At 46.4% G+C, this 22,897-nt stretch overlaps 1 long non-coding RNA gene across 1 annotated transcript; it reads right to left on the bottom strand.

The window, feature by feature from the left end:
• Positions 1-8,702: 8,702 nt before the first annotated feature.
• On the bottom strand, positions 8,703-10,642 carry LOC134738108 (uncharacterized). Its single transcript, XR_010123655.1, has 2 exons — positions 10,511-10,642; positions 8,703-8,993 (listed from the first exon to the last, which is right to left on the bottom strand). It is a non-coding gene; the product is annotated as an uncharacterized LOC134738108 (long non-coding RNA).
• Positions 10,643-22,897: the final 12,255 nt, after the last annotated feature.

Raw genomic sequence — 22,897 nt, 5'->3', positions numbered from 1 at the left:
TTAAAAATAAAATTACCATATGACCCCAAAATTCCACCCTGGGTATATACCCCCAAAAATTGAAAGCAGGTCTCAAAGAGATATTTGTACACCCATGTTCACAGCGGCATTATTCATAATAGCTAAAATGTAGAAGCAACCCAAATGTCCATCAATGATTAATGGATAAGCAAAACGTGGTGTATATATATAATGGAGTATTATTCAGCCTTAAAAAGGAAAGACATTCCAACACATACTGCAGCCTGAATGAAGCTTGAGGCCATTATACTACGTGATACAAGCCAGTCAGAAAAGGATACCCACTGTATGATTCCACTTATATAAAGTCCCTTAAAATCATAGCAACAAAAAGTAAAATGGTGGATGCCAGGGGCTGGGGAGAGGGAATAATAAGAAATTACTCTTTAATGGGTACAGAGTTTCAGTTTTAGGAGATAGAGTTCTAGAGACAGACAGATGGTGGGATGGTGGTGACAGATGCATGACATTGTGAATTTATTTAATACCACTGACCTGGACACTTAAAAATGGTTAAGATGGCAAATGTTGTGTGTATTTTACCACCACATATAAAAAATAGGAAAAAAATAAAAAAAGAGGCCTGGGCACAGTGGCTCACACCTGTAATCCCAGCACTTTGGGAAGCCAAGGAAGGCAGAGTGTTTAGCCCAGGAGCTGGAGACAAGGTTTTGTACAAAACCATGTCTGTACAAAAAAATACAAAAATTAGGCAGGCGTAGTGGCACACACTTATAGTCGCAGCCACCAGGCCCGATCAGAAAATTTATTCTCTTTTTTTTTTCTTCTTTTTCGAGACAGTCTTGCTTTGTCACCCAGGCTGGAGTGCAATGGCACCATCTTGGCTCACTGCAACCTCCAACTCCCAAATTCAAGTGGTTCTCCTGCCTCAGCCTCTCGAGTAGCTGGGATTACAGGCACCCCCCACCACACCCGGTTAATTTTTGTATTTTTAGTAGAGACAGGGTTTCACTATGTTGGCCAGGCTGGTCTTGAACTCCTGACCTCGTGATCCGCCCGCCTCGGCCTCCCAAAGTGCTGGGATTACAGGCCTAAGCCACGACACCCACCCCAATTTATTCTTAAGAATACACTCTGTAGGCCGGGTGCGGTGGCTCATGCCTGTAATCCCAGCACTTTGGGAGGCAGAGGCGAGTGGGTGGCTTGAGCTCAGGAATTCGAGACCAGTCTGGGCAACATGGCAAAACCCTGTCTCTACAAAAAATAAAATTAAATTAAAATGAAGAATAAATGTACTAATGCTATCGGCATCCGTATGCCCATTTGCTTTTAGAGAAGATCCTATTCCCCAAGAGTGTTGTGTGTTTTACAATTCATGCACGGTGTTTTTATCCCCTCGGTCGAAGATTGTCATATCCTTTAGTGGTCAAGAGGGGGCGCAGCGACTCAACCTAAAGCATGGAAATCACAGTGGCCTGTAGATCACAGATGCCGAAGTCTGAAAGCCTTGGTCCTGGAATTAGCATTATGGACTTCACCTGGGAGCTTGTTAGAGCCGCAGACTCTCGATCCTACCCCAGATCTGCATCAGAATTTGCACGTTAAGAAGTTCCCCGGTCGAAGGACAGGCGCGGTGGCTCAGGTCTGTAATCCCAGCACTTTGGGAGGCCGAGGCGGGCAGATCAGGAGTTCCTGCTGGTCAGGAGTTCCAGACACAGCCTGGCCAACATGGTGAAACCTCGTCTCTACTAAAAACACAAAAATTAGCCGGACGTGCTGGTGAGTGCCTGTAGTCCCAGATACTTGGGAGGGTGAGGCAGGAGAATGGCTTGAACCCGGGAGGCGGAGGTTGCAGTGAGCCGAGATCACGCCACTGCACTCCAGCCTGGGTGACAGAGCGAGACTTGGTCTCAAAAAAAAATAAAGTTAAAAAAAAGAAGATCCCCGGGGTAATTTGTAGACACATTAAAGTTTGAGAAGTACTGGTTGAAAGTGTCTAGTCATAGAAAGGGAAGCTTCTTCCTCAAAGGAAAAGAGGGTAGGAAAGGAGCTGGCTAAGGCCTCCCTCGAAGCCCCCAAATGTCCTGTTCCTTCGACCAAGCAACCAGCATCAATCAAGATGGAATTGAAGCCACGGGAGAGGGTGTAAAAGCATTTCATTGGTCATAAATGCGTAGGCTTGGCCGGGCGCAGTGGCTCACGACTGTAATCTCAGCACTTTGGGAGGCCGAGACAGGCAGATCACTTGTGTTCAGGAGTTCGAGACCAGCCTGGGCAACATGGTGAAACCCCATCTCTACGAAAAATACAAAAATTAGCCAGATGTGGTAGCGCGCACCTGTAATACCAGCTACTCAGGAGGCTGAGGCAGGAGAATTGCTTGAACCAGGGAAGTGGAGGTTGCAGTGAGCCAAGATGGCACCACTGCACTCCAGCCTGGGGCACAGAGCAAGACTCCGTCTCAAAAAAAAAAAAAAAAAAAAAGGCATAGGCTTTTTCCATTTCAATAAATGCTTATTGAGTGCTTACTATGTGCTAGCCATCAGAGATACAATTGTGAGCAAAAATCAGACCCTGTTCCTGCCCTCATGGAGCTTTCAGCCTAGTGGAGACACCAAGTGTGTGTAATGCCATAATCACACATAACTACAAACCTTGACCTTGCTCTGCAGGTTCAGAGAGAGGGCCGTGACAGAGTAAAGGGAAAGGGGGTGGGGATGATGAGGGGCTGCTTTATATGGAATGGTCAGAGAAATTCTCAGAAGTCATCTTTTTGTTTTGTTTTGTTTTCAGAGTTGAGGTGTCGCTTTGTCATCCAAGCTGGAGTAAAGTGGTGCCATCATGGCTCATTGCAGCCTTCACCTCCAAGCCTCAAGCGATCCTCCCACCTCAGCCTCCCAGCTAGCTGGGACCACAGGTATGCACCACCACGCCTAGATAATTTTGTTTATCTTTTGTAGAGATGAGGTCTCACTGTGTTGCCCAGGCTGGTCTTGAACTCCTGAGCTCAAATGATCCTCCTGTCTCGGCCTCCAAAGTGCTGGGATTACAGGCGTGAGCCACCAGGCCTTACCAGGAAGTGAGCTTTAAGTTAGAGATCTGAAGGATGCGTGGGAGTTAGCTAGGAAAGAGTAGAGTTCCTGTGCAGGGGGTGGTGGGGGAGGGGAGAGAATGTACAAAGGTCAGGCAACAGAGAGGAACATGCTCACTCAAGGAACTGAGAGAAGACAGGCATGGAGTGATGCAAGATGAGGCTGAGAGAAAGGAGGGCAGGAAGGGGCAGCCTTGATGGGGCCAGGGACCAGAGGACACAGGCTCACCCAGACCTGATAGAGGTAGCCTCCCAGTTCCCGGGGGCCCTGCACCAAATGGGCCATGTGGACATCTCACCTCTGTCCTTCCAGTTCCCATTCTCTTCCCATCCTCCCCTGCTCTCCCTGCTACTGATCCTTTCTTTACCTCGTCACCATCAGCTCCTCTATTGCTTATCCTCTTCTCGCTTGCCCTCCCCAGCATCTTCCTCATTCACCCATTTTTTTTTTTTAGGCAGGGTTTCACTCTGTTGCCCCTGGGTTGGAGTGCAGTGGCATGATTGTGGCTCACTGCAGCCTCAAACTCCCAGGCTTAGTTGATCCTCCCAGCTCAGCCTCCCAAGTAGCTGGGACTACAGGTGCATGCCACCATGCCGAGCTAATTTTTTTTTTATTTTCTGTAAAGATGGGGTTTCACCATGTTGCCTGGGCTGGTCTTGAACTGCTGAACTCAAGTGATCCACCAGCCTCGGTCTCCCAAAGTGCTAGAATTACCAGCATGAGCCACTGTGCCCAGCCTCATTTACCATCTCCACCTGCTCCCAACTTTTCCAGGAAATCGGACATCAACCTCCAAGCCTATCTTCCCCTGAAAAGAAGATAATCTTTAAGTCAGACACAACCAGCATTCATTGAGAGCTCACCATGTGCTGGGCCCGGCATCATTTTCCACATTTTTTTCATTTAACCCTCACAGCAATCTTATCCAATAGCTACTATCATTCCAGTTTTACACTTGAGGAAATTGAAGTGTAGAGAGAGTAAGTAATTTTCTCAAGATTACACAGCTAGAAACTGGTTGAACCAATACTACCCTCCTGTGTGATAACAGGGACTGCACATTGTCCTATTTGACAGTATACTGACTGCACGACTACATTTCGAAAGCCTTAAAAATGTGCACACTCTTTGGCCCACTTCTGAAAAAGTCATCTTAGATGTGTACAGAGGTCTCTGCAGCATTTCTATAATAGCACAGAATTTAGAAACAACCCAAAGTTTCAACAATATAGGGTTGGTTAAATTGTGGGTCATTTAGAAATAGAAACCTATATAACTTTTTTTTTTTTTTTTTTTTGAGACAGAGTCTCGCACTGTCGCCTAGGCTGGAGTGCAATGACACGATCTTGGCTCACTGCAACTTCCACCTCCCAGGTTCAAGCGATTCTCCTGCCTCAGCCTCCCAAGTAGCTAGGCTTACAGGCGCGTGCCACCACGCCGGACTAATTTTTTGTATTTTTGGTACAGACAGGGTTTCACGGTTGGCCAGGCTGGTCGCGAACTCCTGACCTCATGATCCGCCCACCTTGGCCTCCCAAAGTGCTGGGATTATAGGCATGACCCAGCACGCCCAGTCTCATGACTATTAAAGTGATCATGTAAAAAAAATTTGATGTCCATGAACTACCATGTAGAAGAAGCAAAATTACAATACTTGTAATTACAAGTATTATAGCATGGTCCTGTTTTTGCAAAAACTACAGTACGTAAATTGAAGTAGAAAACTAACATGCAGAGAGGACCGCTTGCGGCCAGGAGTTTGAGACTAGCCTGGCCGACATAGTGAGACCCCCCAACACACACACACACCATCTCTATAATAAATAAAAAATTAGCCCAGAGTGGTGGCATGTGCTTCTAGACTCAGCTACTCAGGAGGCTGAGGTGGGAGGGTCACTTGAGCCCAGGAGTTGAAGGCTGCAGTGAGCTAGGACCGTGCCACTGCACTACTCCAGCCTGGGTGACAGAGCAATATCCTGTCCAAAAAATAAATAAAAAATAAAACTAGTGTGTGTATTGGAAAGGTAGAATTAAAAATGTTGACAGTGGTTATTCCTGTGATGGGATTACAGTCAATTTTTATTTTCTTTATTTTTTGATGATCTGAATTTTCAAAGGTTTCTACCAGGAGCATGTATTTCTTCTGGGAAAAGTTTTTTTTAAAAAAGTGAGGAGGTGTTGGAAACTTCCCATTTATTATGTTGTCATCTGTTTTAAAAACAAACATACTACTCTGCTGAGAACGTTTTGAAAATATTTTTTTCCTATTACAAAAGCAATATGTACTTGCCAAAAAAGGCAATCAGAAAGTACAGACAAGCAAAGAGAAGAAAATAAAAACACACTCCCTCCTACCCAGGAACAGCCAATATTAGCACCCTCATGACTCTTCATAAGCTATGTGGTTTTTTTGTTTTTTTTTTTAAGAGATGGTATCTCACTATGTTGACCAGGTTGGTCTTGAATTCCTGGCCTCAAGTGATCCTCCCACCTCAGCCTCTCACAGTGCTGGGATGAGCCACCACGCCTGCCATGTTTTTTTTAAAGATAGCTCAACCTTCAATCTCTGCTCCAGGAGCTACTAAGGGCCCACCCTGTTGCCATTACTGGAAATATGAGTTTGGAAGGAGGTTTGCAGAGTCCTCTGTGATCCCCAGTTCCTAAGATGGTTTTGCCAGGTCTCAGGCTGTGTTTGAGATCCCCAAATCACAGCTAGTGGTAAGAGTGGTAGACACCCTGGCCCTGGCCTGTTTCGGAGCACAAAACTCCTCCTCATGTGTCATGGGGGCCCGGAGCTGTCAAGTATGAGGACCTTAAGAGTAATTCCTCACACGTTTAGGATTGCGACACCCTATCATTGTTTGATTTTGCAACCCTCCTTCCCCTTTCAAAAAGAACTGAAGGAATACATGCAGTATTTGCATATTCCATTGGGTACTTTTCCACACATGGAGTTGAAGGGAATTAAGATTAATTTGGCTGCAAGACTACCATAACCCTCCTTCCCCCACCCCTCGGATAATTGCAGGCAATCAATCAGGGGTGTCTTCAGTTGGAGTGAAGGATGGCAGCTTTGAGGAGCCACGAAGGCAGGTTCTGCCATGAGGAAGGCCACCCCAGGCCTGGGAGTCCACCTACCAAGGCCAAATATCCCTGGGCCATTCTGACGCTCCCCCGCACCCCACGCACACACAACAAGAGGTTTCCAAGGCCTACCCACACCCTCTCTACTAAAGTCTCCCCTCCTGGGAAGGAGAGCAGGAGAGGCCTCCAGCTCCTGGCATCCAGCCCCAGTGGGCCCACGCCCTCAGCACAGCCCTGGAGCAGAAAATGTTCTTAGAGCTGATGTACAAGTCAGACCGTTTCTGTTTCCTCAAATGGGGTGATATTTACTCCTGGCGCAGACCCAGGCCCACCCTCCCACCAAGCTCCACAAGTTGAGCTGGTCTCATTGCTATCTGATATGTTCAGTCTTTCTGGAAACTTCAATGACCTTGGAAACTCTATTTTCCTTTACATGTGGCTGCTCTTGTCCATAATAATAACTATAGCTTCTGTTTATTACGCTCCTTCTGTGCCAGGCACATTACAAACGTGCAATACCCACAACAGTCTTTTGAAGTAGACACAATTATTCCCATTTCACAGATAAGAACACTGAGGTTCCGAGAAGTTATCTGTGCAAAGTCACACAACTACCGACAGAGATAGGAGTCAACGCAGACCTACCTGACCCCAAAACTTATGCACTGCCCTGAAAGGTCACTGCTCGAGGGAACCAAGAGGATATATAATCAACCCCCATTCCATTGACAAGACAGCTAAGCTGGAAAATTCGTTTACAAACAGTTACATGGTACTTACCAGGTGCAAGGTGCTGCTTTAGCACTTTACAAATACCAACTAATTCACCCTCATTGTATCGCTATGATATGGGTACTTTTTTTTTTTTTTTTGGAGATGGAGTCTTGCTCAGTCACCCAGGCTGGACTGCAGTGGCGCGATCTTGGCTCACTGCAACCTCTGCCTCCTGAGTTCAAGCGATTTTTCCTGCCTCAGCCTCCAGAGTAGCTGGGACTACAGGCGCATGCCACCACACCTTGCTAATTTTTGTATTTATAGTAGAGACGGGGTTTCACCATGTTGTCCAGGCTCGTCTCAAGCTCCTGACCACTGGTGATCCGCCCACCTTGGCCCCCCAAAGTGCTGGGATTACAGGCAGGAGCCACCATGCCCGGCCTTTTTTTACAGAGGAGAAAACTGAGGCACAGAGAGAAGAGTAAACTTGCCCAGGGACATACAGCAAGTGGTAGAGTCTGGATATGAAGCTAACTCTAGAGCCCATGCTGCGTCTTCTATCCCTGAAGCAGAGACCCACCTTTCCTAAGTCATTGTCCTTTGACCTGTCTATAGCACCGCCACCCTCCTCATCTTTCTGAGAGTCCACTTCAAATTTCAGACTTCCTCATCCCACTCTGGGTGATGTTAGTGTTCTCTTGTGAAATTGCTTTGTGAAACGACTTATTGTGCAAGGCCATATTTGATTAGATCACTATCCAGAGTCCCTAAAGAACTAAGAGTTCTGCAAGTTTTATTGAAGCAAAAGCTCAGGGTTGTTTCTGTGGAATCTAATCAATTAATTAATAAACAGGGGCTTATTGAGAGCAGTTTGTGTCCCCAGCCCTATGCTGGGCACCCTGGGGTCTGTGAACACAAAAGACGCACAGACTTGGACCCCAATAAAGAAACACAGTATATAAGTGCACACTGTGTGCTGAGCCTGTGTACAGCCATATTTCAAAAGACATATAGGATGGCTGGGCGTGGTGGCTCATGCCTGTAATCCTAGCACTTTGGGAGGCCAAGGCGGGTGGATCACTTGAGGTTAGGAGTTCAAGACCAGCCTGACAAACATGATGAAACTCTGTCTCTACTAAAAATACAAAAAATCAGCCGGGCGTGGTGGCGGGTGGCTGTAATCCCAGCTACTCGGGAGGCTGAGGCAGAACTGCTTGAACCCCGGAGGCGGAGGTTGCAGTGAGTGGAGATTGTGACACTGCACTCCAGCCTGGGTGACACAGTGAGACTCCAGCTCAAAAATAAAAAAATAAAAAAGACGCATAGGAGAGGAAAGTCAGGAAAAGTTTTTAGGCAAGGGGTGGAATTTGAAATAGGCTTTTTTTTTTTTTTTTTGAGATGGAGTCTCACTCTGTCACCCAGGCTGGAGTGCAGTGGCCTGATATCAGCTCACTGTAACCTCCGTCTCTCGGGTTCAAGTGATTCTCCTGCCTCAGCCTCCCGAGTAGTTGGGATTACAGGCATGTGCTACCATGTCCAGCTAATTTTTGTATTTTTAGTAGAGACAGGGTTTCACTATTTTGGCCAGGCTGGTCTCGAACGCCTGACCTCAAGTGATCCGTCTGCCTTGGCCTCCCAAAGTGCTGGGATTACAGGCCTGAGCCACCGCGCCTGGCCTGAACTAGGCTTTGAAAGAAGGGACAGGGTTCGGATAGCAGGAAGAGAAAGAGCAGATTTCGCAGCAGAAGCAACAGGCATGTTTTCTGCATCCAAATCGGCCAGATCCTCAGAAAGAAACCAAAGAGAGAAAAGGCTAGAATGGTTCGTGTGTTTTGGTTTGGCTTGGGTTTTTTTTCTGTCAAGTTTTGCTATTTCCACCAGAGTGAATACAGAAAAACTCCCTTGCTGGCAGCACCGCGACGAGGCTTCTGGATTGGAGAAGGGCGCGCTGCCTCACATGCGCACTAGGGGGCAGAGCTGCCGCGGGGCTGCTGTAACTCCAAGAACAACCAGAGAGCAAGGGGAAGGATCCCAGCCCCTTCCTCAAATCAGCCAGCTGCAGGGCGGGAGGGCAGTTGGAAAGCAGTCGTCTTCTTAGTCCGAGTTGCCTTCATATTCAGCCTAGAAGTTAGGGAAGAAACAGCGTGTAAGAGGAAGTTGGGTGAGACTGAAAGGGGAAAGAGAAAGAGAAGCATTGAAGAGGCACTCTTCCCCACCCCCAGCAAGGAACCCTCCATGTGCCATAAAAAGACTTTCAAACAGCAGAAAAGGGTTAGGGCTACTCCCACCTCCTGCTGTAGTCTTGGCTAGAAAAGTTTAATGCAAGGCTTGGGTAACTATGAAAAGTGACCAACTGCTAGACTAAGACTGGTTTCAGAACAGCCAACTCCTGTTCCCTGGACAGGGGTGACCATTCCAGCTGCTCTAAGGAGGAATGCTTGAGACTTTAGGAAGTACACAATTCTTGGCCATCCCCCCAGGCCCTGGTGTCATGGTGTGGGCTGCGTGTGGCAGCAGACGTGACAATGGCGTTCTTTAAGAGCCCTGAAGTCAATATTTAGCCTAACTGTACAACCCACCAGCTGAGCCAGGCAACAGGGTTCTGAAGCACAGGAAGTTAGAAGCACCTAGGCGATGTGGAACACTATTTGAAGCTAGATATCCTGACTTTTATCAGTTTCTAACTAGCTGTGCAAGTTTAGATGGTCGAACCAACTTCTCTGAACTTAATTTCCCTGTTGGCGGAATAGGTTAAATTAGATTAAAAGTCTCCGATGTGCCTTCCAGCTCTGAAACTCTGGAAAACACACACTCCTTCAGCCAGAGGAACTGGGGAATCTAGGGGGCAGGAATGGGGGTGGAAGGATGGTGACAGGCGTCTTGAAGGATTAACCCCACACTTCTCCTCGCAATTGCAATCGGCTCCCCAGCAGCGGCCACTGCGGCACTGCCTGCCCCACCCCCGCCCTCTGGGCCCGGCGGTACACACCCACGGCTCCCTCAGAGACTTCTGGAATCTCGCTGGATTTCTCCCAGGAATGCTTATTGCCCTTTAGATCTGCAAATCGCTTTACATCAGCAACCCTGCCGCGCGATTATTAATCATCTCAATATTCTCCCCCATCCCCTACCCTCCCCCCCGCCCGGCCTGGAAGAGGAATTGCAGGGGTCCGGATTTATGAAGGTGATTCGTATTATTCATTCAATAATCAGTTAACTAAAGTTCATTAAGCGCCTAATAGGAGCAAGGTGCAAAGACACACAAATCCAGTCACCACAGGGGGCAGAACTGTAGGGGGTCGATGCTCAAAGAACTTCACTGATATTCCAGTTATGTCCTGGGGAGGGGGTGGTTACAGGGTGATGGAAAAGCTCCCCTCACAAGCCTGATGACAGTGCTGCAACCATTATGGACCACCCCCACGGTTCGTTTTATCAGGCCAGGAAAAGGAAAATGGCCTTCCCAAGGTCACTTATCCCCCGAGGGGCAACACTGACCCCAGAACCGCGGTCTTCAAAGCTTTCCACTGTGCTATGAAGGAAAATTTTGAGTTGAAGCCTATAAAATACAGCGTTGGGCGAGGGATGGCATGATTTCCGGGCACAGAGTGAGAAAATCGTGATCCCAGATCACCCACCCACAACGAACGAGACCGCCGCAAATCTTGACTGCAGCCTCAACCAGCAGACGCACAGGAATGCTGGAAACAGCTCATCCATCCATCGCTGCGCCCTCTCTCTGGGCCCCCAGCGCCCCTGCCCTTGCCTCTGCCTGGGTGGGTCCCGGGGCGGGAGGCGGGGGTCTCGTGGCTCGGGGCGGGGCATGGGCCGGGGGCGGGGCGCGGCGGGAGTCCCGCCCCCAGCCTACCCCTGGCCGGCGGCGCAGTGGCTGAGCCAAATATGGGCAGAGCGGAAGCGGCGGGCCGACGTCACGGCGCCGGGTGGGGGCCGCGCTGCGGGGCGGTGACGGGAGTAGCTGACGGCGCCTACGTGTCACTGTGGAAACCAAACAGTAAACAGAGGACTCGCGAGCTCCTGGCACCGCCTGGCCCTGCGACCTGGCCTGGAGCAAAGGGCCGGAAGCTGGGAAGGGCCAGGAGAAACCTTGGCCTGGCCGACGAGGACAGGGGCGCGGCAAGGGTGTAGAGAGGGCGGTGGAGGGGACGCTGAGAGAGCACTCCCAAACGTCCCTCCCTGAGGACCCTGGAAGCCGGCGCTCCCTCTGCCCACGGGCCAGCAGGGGCTGGTCAGGAGCGGAAGGAAGCCCTCCTGTCCCTTCTTTTTCTTTTTCTTTTTTTTTTCTTTTTTTGAGATGGAGTCACGCTCTATCGCCCAGGCTGGAGTGCACTGGCGCGACCTCTGCTCACTGCAACCTCCGCCTCCCGGGTTCAAGCGATTCTCCCGCCCCAGGCTCCCGAGTAGCTGGAACTACAGGCGCGCGCCACCGTACCCGGCTAATTTTTTACATTTTTAGTAAAGACAGGATTTCACCACATTGGTCAGTTTGGTCTCGAACTCCTGACCTCAGGTGATCCGCCCGCTTCGGCCTCCCACAGTGCTAGGATTACCACGCCCGGCCTTTCCTGTCCCTTCTGAGGGCCTCCGTGCCTGCAAGGTTGTTGGGGATACTGATTTTGCTTTGTTTTTCCTTCCTAATGGCTAAGAGTTCAGGCATTGAAGCCACACTGCCTGGACTCAAATTCCAGCGCTGCCACTCCAGTTGGATGATCTTGAGCAGATCTCTGCGCCCCAGACTATATTATTATCTACAAAAATAAGGATAATAGCAGGACCTACCTTTAAGAGTAGATGAGGACTTTTAAAATGAGAGTGTGTGTGTTTGTGTGTGTGTGTGTGTGTTTGGAACAGTGCCAAGCATGTTGTGAGCCCCAAGTTAGTGTTAAGTGTTTATTTTTATTCCCAGGCAGCACAAGAGAAACTTACCTAGTATTAGTAGTGCAACTCCTAAATCTACTACTGACGCAATGTTTTTTTTCTCGAGTCTTCTTTAGATTTAAAATAAAAGGGGGCCGGGCGCTGTGGCCCATGCCTGTAATCCCAGCACTTTGGGAGGCCAAGGCAGGAGGATCACTTGAACCTAGGAGTTCTAGACCAGCCTGGGCAACATAGGGTGACCCCGACTCTACAAAAATAAAAAAAAAAAAATTAGCTGGTCGTGGTGGCACACACCTGTGATCCCAGCTACTTGGGAGGCTGAGGTGGGAAGATCTTGGGCCAGGGCAGTCGAGGCTGCAGTGAGCCTTGATTGCAGTCACTGCACTCCAGCCTGAGTGACAGAGGGAGACCCTCTCTCAAAAATAAATAAGCAAAAGGAATTATCTATTTTAAAGATAATATTCAAATCTAGTAAAAATATTTAATTATTAACTAAAATGTGCATTTGTCAAATAAAAACATGGCAAAGCACTGTATCACACTGCTTCACAATTTTAAATTTTGAACACAAAAACTCCAAATGGTTACATGGAACAGAAGCAACTCAAATTCAGTCTTCACAGTCATTGTGTTGTCTCTGTTTTTTAAGTAATTTTTTAAAATGAAGCGTGCATATTACATTATTCAAACTCAATAGTAATCCCAGCAACTGTGTAGGACTTAAAACAACAAAAGATTTTTTCAGGAAAGAGTACTTTGTCACTGACAACATTAGAATTGCCAGCTCATAGTGTTTATTTAAAAGGTAGACTGCCCAAAGACCTGAAAGGCCCAGAGGTGTTCTAGGCCCTGACGCGGCTGCTGGAAGCCACCTTTGGTGAGTGTGCCCAGTGCTGGCCTGGGTGTCCTACCTGGGAGCTCTCATCCCCTTCCCCCAACAGGCCCGGATGGATAATCCCTTACATCGAGCAGATGAGCAAGGCCATGCTCCAGCTGAAGGCTCTGGAGTCTTCAGACCTCACCGAGGTCGTGGTTTACAGCTCCTATTGGTACACGCTCCAAACCAAGTGGATGCTCCAGTCCATGGCTGAGTGGCACTGCCAGCACCAGGAGCAAGGGATGCTCAAACTTGCAGAAGCCATGAATGCCCTCAAACTAGACCCTTGGATGAAGCGAACCAGCTTCCAGCCAATGTGATGGAGTCCAGGATGTAGAGATTGGGTTGTGGCCAGAGCCAGAGTGGTTCCAGCTTGGTTTAAACTCTGCTCCAGCCTGATGAATTAAGGAAAAACCATCTGTTTGGGGATCTCTGCCCTTGCTCTGAGTCCTGTTGTGAATATCTTTTTTGAAGGTTGCCAATTAAAGAAGAAAGTTTTGGGGTTTTCTCATTTTTCTTTATTAAGAATAAAGTTTTAAATAAGGGAAAAATTTTAAAAGGCAGACCAACTTTTTTTGGTTTTATTATTCGTTTGAAATTCTAAGCAGATAATGTGATCCCTTGTGGATAACAAATCCTAGAGTGACCCACAGTGATTCCTGCTTCCTGATGTGCATGCCTTTGTGTAATTCCCTCCATCTGAGTGCAGGTGGAACCTGAGACTTGCCTCTTAGCAATAGAAAATGCAAAGGTGATGGGATGTCACTCCCATAATTTTATGTCTGTGTATGGCCCCATCTTGCTGGCATGCACTGGAGAGATTCTTCTTGCAGGCTTGATGAAGTAAGCAGCTATGTTGAAGAAGTTTACAAGGCAGCCTCTGGAACCGAAGGGTAGCCTCAGCCAACAGCCAGCAAAATGCCAGAGCTCTTAGTTATACAGCCACAAGGAAATAAAGTCTGTGAACAACCTGAGTGAGCTTGGAGGTGGACTCTTCCCCACTCAAGCATCCAGCTGAAAACACAGCTCAGCTGACACCTTGATTGCAGCCTCGCAAGACCTTGAACACAACACTGTTCTGTTCAGAAAATGGATGGAGTTTGCTAGATAAGCAACTGGCTATACCTGGACTCCTGATTTTCAGAAACTGTGAGATAATAAATGTGTGTTGTTTTAAGCTGCTAAGTTTGTGGTAAATTGTTATACACAAATAGAACACAAATACATTCTCATTGCCTATCCCTAGAACAGACTGCTCCCACCTCCCCATGCTTGGTACACTTCTGTGGCTCTGTACACACTGCGCAGGCCTCCCATCTTAAAAAGGTTCCATGGGAGGATTACAAGGAGTGTCAACTGCAGAGCATGCCCCAGTGTTGCTACTAGAACATCAAGCATCTAAGAATGATGTGGTGTGGGCACTTTAGGGCATTTTCGTAGCAGTCTCCTGAGGTCATCAGAGTTTTGAAGATGGAAAGGGAGCTTAGAGATTTTTGAATCTCACCCCTAATCTGGCATAGGAAACAGTCTCAGAGGGGTTGAAGTCTCACCCCAGGTCACATAAGCATATCTTTAAGAGCAGATGTTCACATTCTAGCAATGCAGTTAAGCACTTTGGGCTTTAGAGTCACAAAGAGCTGGATTCGAATCTTGGATCTGCTACTTACCAGTTGTGTGACCTTGGTCAGCTTACTTAACCTTTCCTAAATTGTTTTCCTTATCTGTAAAATGACACTAATCACATCTGCCTCATGGGATTATTGTGAGGACTAAATGAGAGCGTTTATTAAACAAAATAATTATTGTATGCCCATTACATGCCAGTTGCTAGAGGTACAATGATTAGCAAACCAAAGTCATTGATTTAGCATGGCCTATAAAGTGCACAGCACAACCTGGCACAGAGCAAGCACATGTGAAATACTGGGCATTATCAACATTTTCTCTTGGGGCTCCAGGTTCTATCCCAACCATTTGCCTCTAGACAAGCTCTATAAACTCATATCATAGAAGCTCTGTTGTGGTTCCAACTGCCAACATCTCCCTGTAGATACTCCCCAGGCATTGCAAACTCAACATGTCCAACATAGAACTTACCTTTTTAACCCCCAAACCTGTTCCTCTTCCTATAGGAAACAGGAACAAAGCCATTGGTGGAAACACAAGCCTCCCATGTTTCAAGCCTGGTAAACCTGACAGTGAGCTTGGATTCCTCCCTCTCCCTCACCTCCACCATCCACTCAATCACCAGGTCCTGACCCCCTAATTACCTCTCGTTCCCTCTCCATTCCCACCACCACTGCCTTGGTTCAGCCTACACATAACTGAGCTGAGTAAGCACCAGGCTTTTCATGATCTGGCCACAATGATCTCTTCTTGGCCGATCTTCAGCCCCATCTGTTTGATGCTGCAATATTGATATAAGTGAAATTAAATGCACTTACGTGATGTTCTGTAATTTACATCTCCACCTCATCATCTCCCCCTCACTGTCCCCTCACACACTTTGTAGTTGAGCAAAACCAAATTCAGTGTTTTATGAGTCTGTGCCCTTGCAGTGCTAATCCTCAGCCCAGAAGCTCTCTACCCTGCCACTTGCTCATCTAGCAAACTCCATACACCTTTGAAGCCTAGCTGAGAGGTCACTTTCCTCAGAGACTCCCCCAGAGAGAGTTTGTCACTACCTCTTCCATGTAACTCCTGAACCTGGTGTTAATTTCCATTGTTACAGTGTATTATAAAGTTTGTGTTTACCTGTCTTTCTCCCTTACTTGAGCTCTTTGAGGACAGGATTGTCTCTTCCTCACGCTGAATTCAATACCTGATACATAGCAGACACCCAGAAACTTTTTATTAAATGAAATGAAGCCCATACATGTTCCCCTGACCCCCATCTCCCTAGACTATAAAGATAATAAAAGCAGCTAACCCTTCTTTTTTTTTTTTCTGAGATGGAGTTTCGCTCTTGTTGCCCAGGCTGTAGTGCAATGGCACCATCTCAGCTCACGCAACCGCTGCCTCCTGGGCGCAAGCAACTCTCCTGCCTCAGCCTCCCAAGTAGCTGGGATTACAGGCCCCACCACTACGCCTGGATAATTTTTGTATTTTTAGTAGAGATGGAGTTTCAACATGTTGGCCAGGCCGGTCTTGAACTCCTGACCTCAGGTGATCCACCCACCTCGGCCTCCCAAAGTGCTGGGATTATAGGCATGAGCCACCATGCCCAGCCAAAAACAGCTAACCCTTCTATCATACTTCTGTGTGCCCAGACGCTGTGGTATTCAGTCTATACATACCAACTTATTTAATGTCCACAACAACCCCAAGAAGTGGATACAATTATTATCCCCATCTTACAGGAGGAAAAACTAAGGAGCAGAGAGGTTAAATAGACTTACCCAAAGTCTAGGAGTGAGGATTCAGGGCTAAGTCTATGCTTTGGATCACTCTGCTAAATTGGATCCAATTCTTGCCTGGGTGCAGTGGCTCACGCCTGTAATCCCAGCACTTTGGGAGCCCAAGGCGGATGGATCATTTGAGGTCAGGAGTTCGAGACCAGCCTGGGAAACATGGTGAAACCCCATCTCTACTAAAATTACAAAGAGTAGCCAGTCATGGTGGCATGCGCCTGTAATCCCAGCTACTCAGGAGGCTGAGGCAGGAGAACCGCTTGAATCCAGGAGGCAGAGGTTGCAATGAGCCGAGATTGCGCCACTGCACTCCAGCCTGGATGACAGAATGAGACACTGTCTCAATAAATAAATACATACATACATACATACATACATTGGATCCAATTCCCCAAATTTAGATCAATATATTATATTGTTTTGATAAATTTAGCTGTGATGATAGTCGCATAACTGACAAAAAGCCTAAAAACAAATCATTGCTTCCATAGATTTGACCAAAAATTGTTCCCCAAAGTAAGCATGGCAGCAACTGGAGACTGGGTCACTTACATTTAGGATGAAGGTGTTGCCTTTTGCTCAGTCTAGACCCTTTAATAGGGGCCCCTTTGTATGGGCCTGCTTCTAACATAACCAACAATTAAACCCCTGTGGGTACCCAGCCCTCCCAGTCACCTGACTGTACCAAACCCAATCACCATGAGCTGAAAGGGAAAAGGGCTTATTAAGAAGAGCTGTCTGGGCTTGGTGGCTCACGCCTGTAATCCCAGCACTTTGGGAGGCTGAGACAGGCAGATCACCTGAGGTCGGCAGATCACCTGAGGTCAGCAGTTCAAGACCAGTCTGGGCAACATAGTGAAACCCCATCTCTACAAAAATACAAAAATTAGCCAGGCATGATAGCGGTTGCCTGGAATTCCAGCTACTCTGGTGGCTGAGACGGGAGTGAGACAGGACAATCGCTTGAACCCAGGAGGCAGAGGTTGCAGTGAGCCAGCCTGGGTGACAGAGTGAGACTCCGTCTCAGAAAAAAAAAAAAATGGAGAGCTGATGGCCATAAGGCCAGGCAGGCTCCAGAGCCCTTACTGCTCTGTGTCCTCTGAAGCAACTGAAGAATGCTTTGACAAAGGAAAGGCAACTTAGTTTAGTCCAAAAATGGATGTGTGGAACCACGAAAATAAATTGTGTTGCAACACACAATTTATTAGTTGCAATAAATTAGTTTATGTTTCTGTTGCTTTCTCCTGCATGCAAAGGAAATGGAAATCTATCCAACCATCCGCCTTCAGAGACTTTGCACTGATTCCTCAGGATTCAATGTACCCTATTTCTACCAGCTTCTCAGGTTTGGGCATATTCTTGGCAAATGATAATTATGATGATGATGTTGATATTGATAATAATGATAGTAGCTAACCCTCATTCTTCTATTTTAATGCAGACTAAATTATAGGTTTTACCATTTAGCACACTGATTGCTAGGAACCAGTGAACTCAAATGGGATTTTTGTGATAGTCTGAAAGTTTTATATCAGTAAGAGTGAAAAACATAATTTTGTTTGTTTCTTTGAAAATGATTATATCTCGATTTATATATGCATTCATTCTGCATTTAATAGTGAAACAATTTCTCAACCTATAATTAGCCTAGAAGTGTCACTGACCTACAGCTTAGTTGTATTTTTTGTACCCTTAAAATTCTTTCCCAAGCTAGCTAGCTCCTCATCTTAATATTGTAGAATCCTCGAAAGCAATTTTTTTAAACAAATGGGCATACTCTTCTACCCTGAAAAAAAATCTGTGAAGTATACAGTTTATCTTCACTTTAAGTTCTAGCTATGTCCCTGTCGATATTTTTGTAATTTTCATCTGCATTCATTCACTCATTCATCTTCATTTATTCAACACGCACTTGAGGGCCTACTAGACACTAGAGATACAAATGTGATCAAGACAGAAAAGGTTCCTGCTCACATGGAACTTACAGTTCAGGGATAAAAGACAGACAATTTTCTTTCTTTTTTTTTTTTTTTTTTTGAGACAGGGTCTTGCTCTGTCACCCAGGTTAGAGCGCAGTGGCATGATCTTGGCTCACTGCAACCTATACCTCCTGGGTTCAAGCGATTCTCCTGCCTAAGCCTCCCGAGTAGCTGGGATTACAGGTGCACACCACCCCCACCAGCTAATTTTTGCATTTTTAGTAGAGACAGGGTTTTGCCATGTTGGCTAGGCTGGTCTTGAACTCTTGACCTCAGATGATCCGCCCACCTAGGTCTCCCAAAGTGCTGGGATTACAGGTGTGAGCCACTGCACCTGATGAGACAGACAATTTTTTAAAAGGAAAATAACACATAAATTAGATATTGCAAGTAGGGATACAGGCTGTGAAAAAACAAAGCAGGATAGCTAAATAGAGAGTCCTAGGGAGCGAGTATATCCCGAAGTCACCCTAGATGGAATGACCAGGGAAAGCCCCTTGGAGGACATGTCCTTTGAGCAGAGTCCCAAATGACAGGATGCAGCCAGCCTGGGGAAACAGGCCCTGGCAGAGGGACTGCAAGTGCAGAGGCCCTGCTGCAGGAGTACGTGTTCTATGTGCCAGGAGTGGAAGGAAGGCTTGTGAACAGAGTGCCTGTAGGGAAGAGGGAAAAGAGATGGAGTGGGAGAGGAATTAAAAGTCAACTCTTTTTTTTGATGGAGGGATGATGTTTAGGAGTAGAGGTTTAATAAGCAAAAGAAAGAGAAAGGAGAATAACTCCCTCTTCAGTAGAGAGACAGGGGACCCCAAGTGAGACTTCCTAAAAGTCAACTCTTTAATATTAATAGGAAAACAGCACAGTTTAGAGCACTCTGCTATTCAGCATTCAAGTGAGGCTCATATCTCTTTTTTTTTTTTTTTTTTTTTTTTTTTTTGAGGAATTTGGTTACTCTGTTTGGAATGAGTCTCATACACTGTTTAGAGATCAATTTTGTTTTAGCTTTTTTTCAACTGTAAAAACATTGAAACTTTAGATGATTACCTCGAGATAATCAACTGAGAACTTTTACTGTGCCTCAATTTTTTTGTCCATTAATTAAAGATAGCATAATTGATTTACTTTCATTCACACATGGGAATTGCTGTTGATACAAAATTACTGTTATTAGAACAAATTGTTAAATCCTACCCTTTAATTTTGATAATTACACAAGATGCAGTGATGTGCAAAGATGATGCAGAATCTACAATCCACTATTCTACAGAGATAAATATTTTTCCTCTTCCCTCTTCCCATCGAAAATTAATTTGGAGCCAGAAGCACAATGGCAGCTTTGAAGTTGAATTGGCAGAGGTCATCCAGGAAGACAGTGAAGGAATTCCGGGAGGCAAGGATGGGAATGGGGTATATTTTTGCAGCCAGACATAAAAGATGTAAAATTCCCATTGCTTAATATGCTAACAGGGACCAGGAGAGGAGAAGTTAAAGAATATGTGTGGAATATATTTCTGTGTATGGAAATAGCACAGAATTTATTCATCCACAGGGCAAAATATTAATTAACCTTGTACCATGTGCCAGGCACTAAGCCAGGTCTGGGGATCCTGGTGAGCTAAGTTGGACATAATCCCCATGAGGAAATGACTTCTGCCTCCATCTCCTTCAATTATATGTACATGTCTTTATCAATGTTGAATAGTGGTGCCCTCAGGTAGTTGTTTTCTTTTTTGTTTGTTTTTTGTTTTTTTGAGACGGAGTTTCACGCTTGTCACCCAGGCTGGAGTGCAATGGCGTGATTTCGGCTCACTGCAAGCTCTGCCTCCCAGGTTCATGCCATTCTCCTACCTCAGCCTCCCAAGTAGCTGGGATTACAGGTGCCCGCCACCACACCCACCTAATTTTTTTGTATTTTTAGTAGAGACGGGGTTTCACTATGTTGGCCAGGCTGGTTTCGAACTCCTGACCTCAGGCGATCCACCCACCTTGGCCTCCCAAAGTGTTGGGATTACAGGCATGAGCCACCGAGCCCGGCAGGTAGTTGTTTTATTGAGATTAGCATGAGGCCATATCTTGTGGGTAGGAATCTGACAAAGTCTTTTTCAAAAGAAAGTTGAAGGCCACATATGGTGGCTCACATCTGTAATCCCAGCACTTTGGGGACCAAGGTGGAGGGAATCACTTGAGGTCAGGAGTTCGAGGCCAGCCTGGCCAACATGGTGAAACCCTGTCTCTACTAAAAATACAAAAATTAGCCAGGAGTGGTGGCAGGTGCCTGTAATTCCAGCTACTCAGGAGGCTGAGGCAGGAGAATCACTTGAAGCCGGGAGGTGGAGGTTGAAGTGAGCCGAGATGGCAGCAGAGCGAGACCCTGCCTAAAAAACAAACAAACAAAAAAAAACGAAAAACAAAAACAAAAAAATTCCCAGAGTTAATAATCCCTGAGAGTAGTCCAATCCTGAGTGAGTAAAAGGGATTTGGAAGGAGCCATTTAGCTGGAGAAAGGAGGAAGGAATTTCTTTCTTCTCTCAAGCCCATGAAAGTGGTCAGCAGGAAGCTTGGTGGGGTGTCAACCCTGGGGATCTGATGGTCTCTGATTTCCTCTTTCTGGACCTTTAACGCCATCTTGATGTAGCAGCCTGGTCTCCACTGGGCTGTGCGGTAAGCTAGAGCAAGGGTCTGTGTCTGGGCCTTGGCCAGGGCTGTCAAAGGGAAAGTGATGCTCACCCTCTAGAGTAAGCATGGGGCTGACAGGGACCATGATTGAGGTCTCCAGGAGCAGGTCAGTGTCCGAAGGTCCAGCTGCCCTTCCTCATCTGGGAAATCTTCTTCCTTTTCTTCCTCTGGTTGTTATTATTGCACACCTACGGGAGCCAGCTGGGTTCCTTTTTTTTTTTTTTTGAGATAGGGTTTTGCTGTGTCACCCAGGCTGGAGTGCAGTGGTGCAATCTCAGTTCTCTGCAACCTCCCCCTCCCAGGCTCAAGTCATCCTCCTGCCTCAGCCTCCTAAGTAGCATAGCTGGAATAACAGAAACACACTGGGTTTTGCCATGTTGCCCAGGCTGGTCTCAAACTCCTGGACTCAAGTGATCCTCCTGTCTCAGCCTCCCAAAGTGCTAGGATTACAGGTGTGAGCCACCGCTCCTGGCCCACCAGCTGGGTTCCTTACAGGGTAGATCACCTTGTTATTTCAGACCAGGTGTTTGTTAGTTATATTAATTCTGTATTTAGTTTGGGTATATTTAAAGGCTATAAAATATTTACCCTTTGAACAGCAAACAGGGAGCCTAAGGCCACTGTCATTGCAAGTCTGGCAGAAACAGCACCCCAAGTGGTGTGTGATATAGGAGTGATCTAAAGAGCGGTAAGTTGCTTTTAATTGTCCATTTTTATGGGAGGGGCAGAGATATCATAGACAAGAACATCAACCTCAGTAAAACTGTCATTTTGAATTAAAACTTTTAACTCAACTGAATATGACACCCCATAAGCACCCAGTGATTTTCATTATCACCAAAGCATTAGAAGACTGGCGCTGAAGCTCTTCTTCCACCCAGCGTGTGTGAAAACATAGTGCTTGGTGCCTGCATGATACTCGCAAGCAGGGGCAGAAGGGCGGTCTCCTTTCCCTGTGGTTTGTACGTGTGCATGTGCGTGTAAGTGCCCCATTACCAGAGACGTCCTGGACAAAGGTCACGTTCTTCCTTAAGATGATAAACTTTCTAAGTTAAAGCTTGTTCAGAGTCATGTTTACTTCTCCTGCTTGAGCTATTATGTAACTTTTTGTTTACAGAACGATCGACCATTATTTGTGCTGTTTGAGATCCCTTTTGATTTCTGAGCAACTTTTTCTCCCCCTCTTCCCCCCAGTATAAACTGAATGAAGGGCATATGGTATTAGAGAAACCAGAAATCACAATGCATTTATTAATAAGGGATAGGGCAATAGCCCTCCTTCCCTTTCGAGAATAAAAAGAGTACAAAAAAATGTGCATGTTAGAGTTAAGGATTGAAAACTTTTTTTTTTTAGACAGTTTCAATCTTGTTGCCCAGGCTGGAGTGCAATGGCGAAATCTCAGTTCACTGCAACCTCTGCCTCCCGGGTTCAAGTGATTTTCCTGCCTCAGCCTCTCAAGTAGCTAGGATTACAGGCATGCACCACCACACCAGGCTAATTTTGTATTTTTAGTAAAGACGGGGTTTCTCCATGTTGGTCAGGCTGGTCTCAAACTCCCAACCTCAGGTAATCCGCCTGCCTCGGCCTCCCAAAGGGCTGGGGATTACAGGCATGAGCCACCGCGCCCGGCCTGAAAATTTTTTTTAACCAAGTATCAAGAGGCAGTTCAGCCTGCTGGATACGATAACGAGCAGGAAGATTCTAATGCCGATAACGGAATATCAAGAAAGTTGTTTATTCTAACCATTCTTCAATTTGCTCATCTTTGAAGTAGAATAACCCTCCACGTGATTTTGTGAGAATAAAAAGTTAAAATAGTTTGTACAAAGCTAGGTTCTGTTTGCTTAAAGGGTTCCTTTAAGATCAAAACATCTAAATTTAATATTAGCACAACCAAATTTAAATATTTCCCCTTGTGAGTACCGAAACAGAAAAGATGTATTCCCACAAAAACTGTTACACAGCAGTTTCTCGTCCCCAGAAGCAGTAGAAAATCTTAGCATTCCAATGGAAGGCATGTATTTGTAAAATATTCTAAAATCAGCTCTATAGTTTCCTTGTCCTCTTTGATAAGGGATCAGACAGAGGGTGTGTCCCCCTCCAGCAGCTACCCTTCTTGACAAACTGGTCTCCAATAATACCTTTCAGAAACTTACAAAACTTCCAGAATGAAAAGAGCACAAGGTTGG

This window comes from Pongo pygmaeus, chromosome 15 (assembly GCF_028885625.2).
Source record: "Pongo pygmaeus isolate AG05252 chromosome 15, NHGRI_mPonPyg2-v2.0_pri, whole genome shotgun sequence".
NCBI lineage: Eukaryota > Metazoa > Chordata > Mammalia > Primates > Hominidae > Pongo > Pongo pygmaeus.
Note: the sequence above shows the minus strand (reverse complement) of the source record. Positions and strands in the feature narration are given on the sequence as shown.